The sequence below is a fragment of the Coloeus monedula genome (assembly GCF_965178545.1).
Source record: "Coloeus monedula genome assembly, contig: HAP1_SCAFFOLD_89, whole genome shotgun sequence".
Lineage (NCBI taxonomy): Eukaryota > Metazoa > Chordata > Aves > Passeriformes > Corvidae > Coloeus > Coloeus monedula.
Window position 1 is genome coordinate 96887 of NW_028120812.1, and position 11209 is coordinate 108095.

The window sequence follows — 11209 nt, forward strand, 5'->3', positions numbered from 1 at the left end:
GGGCCAAGCTCCAGCGAGCAGTTATCAAACCAAAGTGTCCTGGAGGAATCTGAATTCCTATTCCTGCATTGATAACTCTCCCTTGCTTCTGATTTATCCCAATTAATCCTGATGCAGGAAGGCCCAGCCCTGCAGCCTCTGGGGTGGCCCTGTCAGGGCCCATCGCACCCAGAACGATTTCCCAGGAAGTCCAAGTCCCCCTGTCCATGGGTGGATTTGCAGACTGGGTGCAGCCGGGCACACCCAGGGGTTTCCATTTCCCCAGCAGGCCCATTGTTAAGGCTATGGAGCACATCTGGGAGATGGGTTCTCCATTGGGATGGGTTCCCATCTCCTCATTTTTTCAGCTGCTCTTTTAACAACCCCTTCATCTGTTCAACCAATCCTGCAGCTTGTGGATAATCTGGGATATGAAAAACCCAGCAGTCTTCATCACTGTCTTTTTCACAGGAACAGACAAAGCATTCCAGATCACAGTATCAGCAAACCCTATAAAAACAGCCAATTCCATCCCTTCCTCCTTTATGCGTTGTGTGCAATCTCACAAAATTTACCAGTGACCTTTGGGTCCTGGCCAGTCATTTTCTGGAGGGTATTTAGTGTGACATCCCTGAGCAACCATAGCTAAAGAATTTGTATTGTCAGCACTATTTCACATTATTATTTATTATCTATACAATATAAATATTATTTTATATATATATATAATATGATATTATTACTAGTTAACTTGCACAAAGACATTTGAGCTCAAGATTAAAAACTTCTTCTATTGCTCCATGTGGGAGCGTTCCAACAACAATTGTTCCTTCTGTTGGTGCTGTTTGCAATACGCTGTAAACAAAATCCATCCTCCTCTTCCCAAACCCACAAGCTCTTTTCCTTTTTCCATGTCCAATTTTTGGATGCATTTTAAGACATCCAGCGCTTCAGCTCCTTTTAACCGACTGCCCCACTGCTCTCACGGTGCTCCGACCTCAGCCCACTCCAGAGCCAGCGAACTCCAGGGAAGCTCTTCCCATCCAGGATTTCAGACAGGACTGATTCCTTACATTTACATTTAAAAAGTGACATTTTGGTGTGATCTGGCCAGACTACACCAATTTTGTTGAACCAGTGGGCAGGGCCAGCACCAAAGACACAGACACCAACTGAAGGAACTGTGTCATTTGCTACAGCTCAAAGCAGCAAAGAATCACAGCAGGAGCAGCTCAGCAATGCCCCCAATCATCAGTGCCAAAGATTGCCTGCAGTGATTAACCAAGATCCAGCCCCAGTTCCCCTCAGACTTTACCATCACCCAGAGCCACCCATCAGCTGGGGGAAGCTGTCCCAGCCAGGGACTGGAGAGCCACTCCCGGACACTGGGAATTCCTGCAGCTGCCTCCAGCCACAGCTGAGGCTCCAACCCCGCTGGGAGAGGGCCCAGCTTTGACAGTGCTGGAGAAACAAACTGACAGCACTTCCAGTGCGGGAACATCTGCTTTCATCCTCCTCTGGGCTTCCTCCTAAGCCTGGCCAGGGCTCGAGGAGGAGCCAAGGGAGCTGACTTTGACCATACAGCCCCAAACAAGGCCAGATGTCGGATTTCATGGCCTTGTCCGGCTTCTAAACACAGAAAGGTCAATACATGTTTCACTAATGAGTGGATACATCTATCACAGCGCTAATAATCATGCATATTTCGGTAATGAGCAGCTACAAAGATAACCTTTGGTTGGAAGGTTCACCCAGAGGTCACCTTTGGCTCAGGGCCTCTTGTTCAGGCCTCAGTCAGGCCTCTTGTCCAGGCCTTGGCACTTCAGGGATGTGGTTTAGTGCTGGGCTTGACAGTGATGGGTTAATGGTTGGACTCGATGAGCTCCGAGGTCTTTTCCAACAGGAAGGATTCTGTAATTCCAGGATTCAGCCAGGTCCATGGCACCAGCATGACTTTGCCCCAAAGTCTCCTCTTGCTCAGCTCTTGTGGCCCAAGGCTTCAGCTCCTTCAGCTCCTGGTGCTGAGCTGCTCATGCTGAACGAGACGACTCAGAGAGAAGAATACAGCTCATCCAATTCCTTCTGGCACACGGAGAGGGGAGGCTGTGAAAAGAGGAGCATTGTTTGCTGTGGCCTCCTCTGTGCCCTTCACGCCTTTCAGCGCTTTGAAACAGCCAAGAGCTTTCTCCAAGAGTGCAATGAAGCAGCTGTTCCTGCTCCCAGTCTGTGCCCTTGACTGCTTTTGTCCCTCTTGCTGTGCCCTCTGTGCCCCCGGGGCTCGGTGGCTGCTGCCCAGGGCTGTGGCACTGGCACAGCTCCAGTGCTCGAGACCCTCCTTTCTCTGCCCTTGGAGCTGCCTGCTCACAGCAGCCTTTTCCATCTGCAAGCTCCACATGGACAGGGAGTGCCCACCTCTGCTCCTTGCACACCCTCCAGGAGCCCAGGGCTGCCATCTGCAGTCCCTGCTGGCACTGAGGGCTCCCAGGTGCCCCAGGCTGCTGTGACACCGCTGCCAACGGGAGGGAACAGTGGCAGGGGCTGTGCTGAAAGTCAGCTCCATTTGCTGCTGCTGCTGCTGCTGCTGCTGCTGCTGCTGCTGCTGTGGGGGTCATTTGTCCAGCCCTGCCCCAGAGTCAGGGATCAGATCCAGGCCCTGCTGCTGCTCCCTCGGGATCAGCCACAGTTTGGGTGTTGCTGTCAGTGCCAGCAGGAGTGGGCGCTGGAGCAGCGGGTGCTGACAGTGCCCCAAGCCCCGGGGCCCGAGGGGTGCCTGGGCTGCGGGGCTGGCAGGGAGCTGCCCCTTGTTCTCCCTGTGCCTCACGCAGAGCTGGGCCGCTCACAAGTGGGGCAGCACAGCAAACAGGGAGCCTGCGAGTCTCTGCCAGCCCTGTCTGCTCAGAGATTGGGCCTTGGAGCTGCAGGGGGACAAAGGCAGCTGCTTCTGCTCCCTCTGCGTGGCCCCGTATTCAGCAGTGCTGCTCCATCATTTAGGATGTGTTTTCTGTTTAAATTAATAGAAAAACAAAAAAGAAACAACCCAGAAGATATTATGAAACATAAAACCAAAACCCAAATGTGGAGTGAAAAATCTTTTGTAAGTCTGGATTAAGAGGTAACTGATCTTTTCAAAAAGACAACTCAGGTATTTGTAAATATGCTGATGGCATTGATCCATCTTACTGACCTCAGCAGTCCTTTTTTAAAGATTCTGGGCTTTCTTTCCAACATTGTTATTTTAAACTGTGGTTGAAGCAATAGGAAATTGATTGTGCCCTGCCAGCTCCGAGCAGGACTGGCAATCTAAACTCTGTCCCACCCCAACTCATGGAGAAGATGCCCTTCCTTCTCACCCTGTGAGTGAGCTGAAAATTCCCTCTGAAATTGTCAGGGGGTTTCTTAAAGACGCAAAGTCCCACTCAGGGCTTTTTGCTCTGGTTTGGCACTGGAGAAGGGCAATTCTTCCTCCATCAGCTCCAAACTGCACTGCCTCAGGAACACGGCCCACTCGCCAGGTTGGGCCCACTCGTGGCACTTCCAGAGGAGGAAGAAAGTGCAATGGCACAATTCCAGCCCAAAAGGAAGGAAGAGTGGGACAGACAGAACACCCTGTGCAGATCCAGGCGTTCAGCTGGGACTGTGCAGAGTTTGGGTTCTTGCCAGTGGGATGTGTGTCCCTGCCTGCAATCTCTTGGCCTGCACGAGAGTCTCACTCACCTGCAAAAGCAGAAAGCTCCGTCGCTGTGCTCGCAAGGGGCTCGTCTGATGCAAAGCTGTCAGAGCCCTGTGAGGGGAGAGCGGGCCCAGCCGTGCCCGGGGCTGAGCCCCAGCACAGCCCTGGCAGAGCCTGGAGCAGCCTCAGCATCCGCAGAGCCCGGCTACAAGGAGAGAAAGCAGAACCCACCCGTCAGCTGAAGCCTCCTGTCCCCTTGTCCCAGCTGCCCGCAGTGCCCAGGCCGTGCTGGCCGTGCTCAGAGCTGGGCCCAAAGCTGCCCAGCATTGCTGCCTTTGGGAGCAGAGCAGGAGGGCAGGACACGTGCCCAGCCTGCAGCCAGCCATGGCACATCCACCTCCTCAGCAGCTGCCCAGAGCCCAAAAGCAGCTTGGCAGCCACTGAAGAATTGGCTGCAGCTGCCCCAGCAAAGGGGGAACCTTTGGTGCCCAGCCAGGCCATGCCATGCCCAGCTCTGGCAGCATCCCCCTGGCTCTGGACTCACCTGCACACTGGCCGTGCAGCGTGTCTTTGGAGAAGGTGCCAGAATCAAAGGCCATCATCTTCAGCTGCCGCTGGCCAGCTCCAGGAAGAGATTGTCGTCCTTGAGCTCGTCCTTGGTGGCTCCAGCAGCAGCAGCCCCACCTGGTACAGCTTCTCCAGGGGCTCCTTCTCCTTCCCTGGGGCCACACCAGGCTCTCAGGGTTCTGCCCAGGGCCCCAGCCATCAGTGAACCAGACAAGCAAAACCAGGGGGGATGGTGGCCACCAGTGCTTGCCAGAGCAGGCCTCCAGCTCAGCTGCAGCCCAAGAGCTGCGTGTTCCCTTCTGATGCTCCCTGCTCACAGCTACAGGCAGGACAAAAGAGTCTGCTTTGCTTTGCCACTGATTGCCAAGAGATGGGTGGGGCTGTCACCTGCCAGGCCCCTGGATCACACTGTGCCCGTGGGGCTCTGCCATCCTCTAGGGCACATGAACACCCTGCAGCCAAGGCTCACTGAAGAGCTCTTCCAAGGACGGCCTGGCCAAGGGCTGCATGGACAAGCACCTCTGAAGAACATCCTGGCACTCTGGGCACAGAAAGCAGAAACCACCAGGCAGCTGCAGAAGGATCCCGCCCACTTTGCCCCCCGTTCCCATGCCCAGGCCATGCTGGCTGTGCCCAGAGCTGTGCCTAAACTTGCCCATGGATTCTGTGCTTTGGAGGGCAGCAGGAGAGCAGGACATGTGCCACCTGCTCAGAGCTGCCAGAGCAGGATGCTCCTGAGCCCGCTGCTGCCTCCCAGCACTGCTATTCCCCCCGTGCCGCAGAGATGAGGATCCACCTGGAGAGAGCCGTCGTGGGAACAGGATCCGCCCCCAGATGATCTCCTGGCCCCTCCTGAACGGGTGCTTCCCCACCACCAGGTGGTACAGCAGGAGGCCCAGGGACCAGATCGTCGCTGCCTCGCCGTGGTAGCGTTGCTGGTGGATCCACTCGGGTGGGCTGTACAACAGGGTTCCTGTGGAACACAGACTGAGTCCATCAGGGGATGCTGCTGCTCCCAGAGCCTCGCCCCAGCATCCCTGGGCACACAGGGGCTGCACCAGAGGCACAAGGGGTGACCCGCTGCCCTCTTGCCTGCACCTGTGACTTGTGTACAAACTGGTGTTGGAAAAGAGGCCACTGGTGTTGGAAAAGGGCAGCAGAAGCCCTGGGGAGGCCCAACCATGACATGCAAATGAAAAACCCACCCAGTGGTGGGGAAAACCCACTCTCCTCCCTGCCTGCAGTGCCCCAAAAAACATCAATAAGCCAAGGCAAACAAGGGCAGCGGAGCAGTCCAGGCCCTTCCTCTCCTGCACACCAAACCGGCCGGTGCACGGGGTCTGAGCCCCCTCTCTGCTACCCCCATGGGGGATTTTGTTGGGCTGGCTGCCCCCGCTCCAGCCCCAGCCCAGGGCAGAGTGGGTGCTGAAGGCTGACGGCAGGGTTGGGAACTGGCCCCCTCCCAGCCCCGCCCAAAAGCAACTTGGCTCAAGAATTAATCCCATTCTGGGAACAATGAGGGGAAGCCCCGGTGCCACACCCAGGCTGGGCCATGAGATGCACAGGAGCATCCCCTGGGAGGGCTCACCTGCAAATTGGGTGTAAGCTGTGTCCTGGAGGAAGGTGCCGCAGCCAAAGTCGATCAGTTTCAGCTGCCCGGTGGCCAGGTCGAGCAGGATGGTCTCGGGCTTGATGTCCCGGTGCAGGACCCCGCAGCTGGTGCAGTGCCGCACGGCCTCCAGCACCTGGCCGAACAGCCCCCGCGCCTCCTCCTCGGGCAGGAACCTCCGCTGCGCCAGCAAACCCGACAGGTCCTGACACCGCTCCGGACGCTCCAGCACCAGCAAGAAGCTGCTGGGCAGCTCAACCCACTCCAGGAGCCGGATGACACCACGGAACCCAGTGGACACCTTGTCCAGCAGCACGATCTCCAGGGGCGCACGGGCGCCGTCGCGCTGCGGGAGGAGCACGGTGCCGTCAGCGGGGCTGAGGCCGTGCCAGGGCTCTGGGACCCCTCACCCAGCCCGGGACGCTCTGCGGCCCCCGCTCAGCCCCCGCCCGCTCTCCCTCCGGGGCTCCCGGCGGCTCCCAACCCGCCGGGCCCCGGCTCCTCGCCGCCCGGCACGCCCCGGCTCTGCCGCTGGCCCCGCTCACTCACCAGCTCGCCCCAGTGCCGGACGCGGTCCCGCGGCACGCATTTGATGGCCACCTGCGAGCAAGGGGCAGCAGCGGGCTGAGCTCACCGCCCGCCCCGCTGCGCCCCGGCCTTCTCCTCCTCCATCCTCCTCCTCCTCCTCCTCCTGCACCCTCCTGTTCCTCCTCCTCCGCCGGCCCCGCCACTCACCGGGGCGCCGTCCGCGAGCCGCGTGCCCGAGAAGACGCTGCCGAAGCCGCCGCTGCCCAGCAGCGAACCCAGCCGGTACCGCTCCTGCAGGGCCTCCTGCGCCTTCCCTGCGGGCGACACGCGGCCGTCAGCGCTCGGCCCGGGGCCAGACACGGCCCCCGACCGCCCCCCGACCGCCCCGGCCCGGGCATCCCCATCCGAACGGGACACCGGCGGCTCGGGGCCGGCAGCCGCGCTCAAGAGCGGCGGAGCTCGGGCCGGGGAAGCCGCAGCGGAGGCGGCGGGAGCGGCCGCGCCCCGTGTGTCCTCCGCGGGCCCCGGGAGGAGCCGGGGCCGGAGCCGAGGCCGGAGCCGGGGCCGGAGCCGGACCCCGCGTCGGGGCCGGGGCCGGGCTCGGGACAGGCGGAGCCAAAGGGTGGAGATGCCGCCCCAGCCCCGGGCACTGATGCCCGCCCGGCAGCGCCACAGCCAGGACGGCGAGAGCCGGGCGGAGGCGAGACCGCGGCGGGACGCCCGGGGCCGGGGAGGGGGCGGCCCCGCCCGGGGCCGGGGGCGGGCCTGGGGCATGGCCCGGCCCGGCAGGGGGAGGGGGAGAGACCGGGAGAGGACGGGGACACCGGGAAAGGGACACCGAGAGAGGAGGGGGACACCGGGAAGGGGAGGCGGGGAGAAGGTGCGGAACAGAGGGAGAGGAGGAGCAAGAGCATGAAACGGAGAGTGTGGAGTCGCTTGCGATTTCGCTGCTGCCGCTGCCGCCGCTGCAACTGAAGCGGCGGGGCCGTTTGTCCGCGTGTCCGCCTGTCCGAGTGTCCGAGTGTCCGAGTGTCCGAGTGTCCGAGTGTCCGTTCCCCGCTCGCCCCGGGGGCAGCCCCTGAGTCTGTGCAAACACGGGAACATTGCCGTGTCCAGCCCGGATCCAGAGTCCTGGCTCCTGCACGGTGGCAGAGGAATCCCCTCGGCTGCTGCTGTGCCTTGTCCCTGCTGAGGGTCAGACACTGCCGGGCCACATTCCCTGCCTGTAGAATTCGTGCCCGACCCAAGCTCTGCACTTTTGTCTCCAGCACTGCTTTCCAATAAAAACAGGGGAAAGCAAACTGTGTGCAGCTCATGGTATTTCAGAGTGTCTAAAACTCGCTAAGGCACAGATCTTAGAGGTGAGATCCATTTGGAATTCATGGGATGGAGAAGCAGTGCAACATGAGAAAGGGGAGCACAGAAATAGAGAGGAAAACACCTCGGATTGTTTCTTTCCATTTTCATTTCATTTCTGGAAAACTGTTTCAGTTTTCTGGGAATCTTCTCCACAGTCCTGTCTGCTCTTTTCAAGAACCTCTCCTGGGGAACAAGGTGCAGCTCCTGTCACAAGATGTGCCACCAACTGCAGCTTCTCTTGGCTTCCCACACTGTGAGTGCAGCACAACTGCTGCAGCAAAGCAGGACAATCGTGTGGAGACCTTTACAAGTTGTCCTTTCTTTTCCTTGTGGGCTGGGCAGTTGTGCCATCGGTGAGGTTTTCATTGTGGCTGTTCTAACCTGAGAAACCAGGAGGTGGAACCAGGAATTGTTAGGGACTGCAACCCTGGCTGAACTCAGAGAAAGAATCCCCAGAGCCTGCAGCCAGAAATGGAGAGGTGTGTGATAATCATTCCCACATCTCCATGGGCATCTGGAAAGTGATCTAGAACATGAAAATGGGCTGACAGAGGTACTTTGTTTCTGTGTTCAGTTTAGATCAGTCTACCTCCCTTGCACTGGTATAAATCAAGAGCACAATCCGTTCATGCCAGCTGGACCTCTCAGACACGGAAATAATCTGAAAAGGAGAAATGCAGGGAATGATTTGGTGAGCTTTGTCTGGAAGAAGGGTGATTTTTTTTCTAATAATTTCTAATCCATTTCCTCTGCTTTTATCCTTCCTAACAAGGCCATTTGCATCCCAGATTCCTCATCAAATGAGAACCCTGAGCTTGTGGAACTGCCTGAAAGATACCCTGTTCTTCTGCAGGGACACTCAGGCTGAAACAGGAGCTGGAGCCCTCTCTTGGGAAGCCTCCTCCCAGCTGGAATTTGTGCCGTGCTGGGAGAGCAGGAGGGGGAGAGCGATGGGCGCTGTGTGGGAGGAGCAGGAGGTTTGGGCCGCAGGACGTTCCCTCTGCGCCGCTGCCCCGCAATCGGCGGCCGTGCCCAGGGCTCCGGGCTTCTGAGCATTGCAGTCTCTGCTAATCGTGATGCCTGTGACAAAAATACTGTTCACTGTCATGAAAGCACTGTGAGTAGCGCTGATCAAAAGAGGCAATTGCAGTTTTCCTGATAAAATTCAGGTGGCAACCAGAAGAGGGGCAAGAGCAGCCGCGATCTCCAGTTCCCAAGGCAAAGGCAACAACAGCCCCATGCTGTCAGCTCAGGGGGAGTAAAACCGTGCTGAGAGCAGCGCTGGAACCCGATCCTTCCTTTTTTCTCTGAAGGCTGGCTCAGGGCAGCACAGCCGGGTCCTGAGGAATCGGGGCTGTTTGGCGGTGATGGTTGCTCTGCTCCAGAATTCACCTGGAAAAAGCCCTTGGGAAGCCGAGGCGGGAGCGGGCGGGAAGGGCCGGCGCTGCTGCTGCTCGTGGCCGGCAGCCCCGGCCGGGCCGGGCCGGCGCCCGCTGCGCTGCGGCTCCTGCTGCTGCCAGAGCCGGGCGGGACTCGGGGACAGGGAACGGGCCCGGGGGACAGCAAAGGCTCGGGGGCTGCAGGGATGTTCGCGCTCGGGCCAGCGCCGGCACAGAGCTTCGGCCTCGGCATTAACCCCGAGGGAAACGCTGCGGAAAGGCTCCGGTTCAGCCTTTCTGTGCTCGTTGCTGTGAAGTGCCCGAAATAAAAGGAGAACAAGCAGGGCCTGACCCCTTCTCCTTGGGAGGAGCCCCGTGCCTGGGGCTGTGAGGGGCCGTGAGGGGCTGAGAGGGGCTGAGAGGGGCCGTGAGGGGCTGTGAGGGGCTGAGAGGGGCTGAGAGGGGCCGTGAGGAGCATCAGCCCTGGCAGGAGGATGTCCTGACATGTCCCTCCCTCCCTCCTTTTCTCTTGTTGCCTTTTTTTTCTTTTTTATTTCTCTCTCTCTCTCTTGTTGGAGAGGATGAAAGTTTGGTAAGAAAGTTTCACAGATATGTAGGCTTGGCAGAAAGATCTCTGAATGCAGAAACTGAGGATGAGGTAGAAATGAAACCAAGTTTTGATATAGAGTAAAAGATGTTTTGCTGAACCAGTGATCACTGAATAGCTGAGAAGGCAAAGGTTGGAGATGAGTTGGAAGGAGATTTTTATGATTAGGACAAAGGTATGTGACTACAAACAAAGACATGTTTTTCACCAAGTAAATGAGCCCCAAGAAGAGCATAAGTAAATAGAAAACATGTTTTTACCAAACAGAGAGCTATCGCAGGCAAACAAGAAATGTTGATGTAGCAAGAAGAGGGGTCTGAGAATTTTCCACTGAAAGCTTAAATTGTAACTTACTCTTGTGACTGGATAATAATGACTATAATATGGTGATGGTAGTAGCTATGATAGGCTATAGGCCAATGTAAAGGTATTGTGTCTGCTGCTTATTGGTTGTTATGTATTAAGCTACTCAGCAAAGAAAAGTATCTAATGCTTTGTAACTTGAACAGCGGGTGGCTTCAGGTATGCCTACAGCTGGAGCTGGCAGCTGTAGGGCTGGCTCTGGATACCCACTCCCTGAACTGCTGTAACTTCACCTATGCAATAAACAGCTTTCAAGAGAGCCGCCTGAAGTCCAGACATCCTTTGTGAACCTTTCTCCTATACTTTTGCAAAAAAGACAATAAACATGGCACAATGAGCAGGATGCAAAAAATAACCAGTAGGGCCGGGCATCTAATTTTAAGCAGATTTTTGATCTATCTTGCAATTTGCCAATTGCCAAACAAACTGTTGAGCCAATCAGATTCTGATTCTTCATGCAATTTTGACACGCTTGTTTGTAATTCTATAATGTGGGCATGAATCGATTTTGAATGATCAGACAAATTCATAAAACATGTTCTATCAAAATCCTCACATCTACATCCATGTGCTAGCAACAAAAAATCAATGGCAGCTCTATTTTGCAGTGTAGTGTGCCTTACTGAACCGACACCTGTTCATAATCCAGCTAAAGCAAGGGAAGTAGCGTTAGCCTGCCAAGATAGCCAACATCCTAACTTGTTTAACAGTCCCAGTGCTTTAGCAGATGCTATTTGTGGAGAAAGGAAGGAAACAGCCCATCGAGCACCTGGTTGCCAAACTTTGGTGTTGTCATCACAATCAGGGGCAAACGCACGGGTGCTGCGTTTTCCCCTCCGTAGTTTATGCTGTAAAATCATAGCTATGTGTTAGGTGTTAACAGTGAGAGTCATCCTAAGCTGCAAGGACCTCCCTTGATGTGTGATGGAATCGCAGCCCATGCTCGGTCTCCGCAAATAAAAAACACCCCTGGAAGCAAAGTCAGAGGAACAGTAGTAGAGTGTGAAATATGTGGTGAACTGGAATTGCACCAGGCACTTTCCTCTGTAAATATGGGTTGGTTAGGGGAAACATCCCATACTTTGGACTGATCAGATCCAGAGTAATTAAACTTAACACAAAGGTCCATTGTCACAGATCCTAAAAGC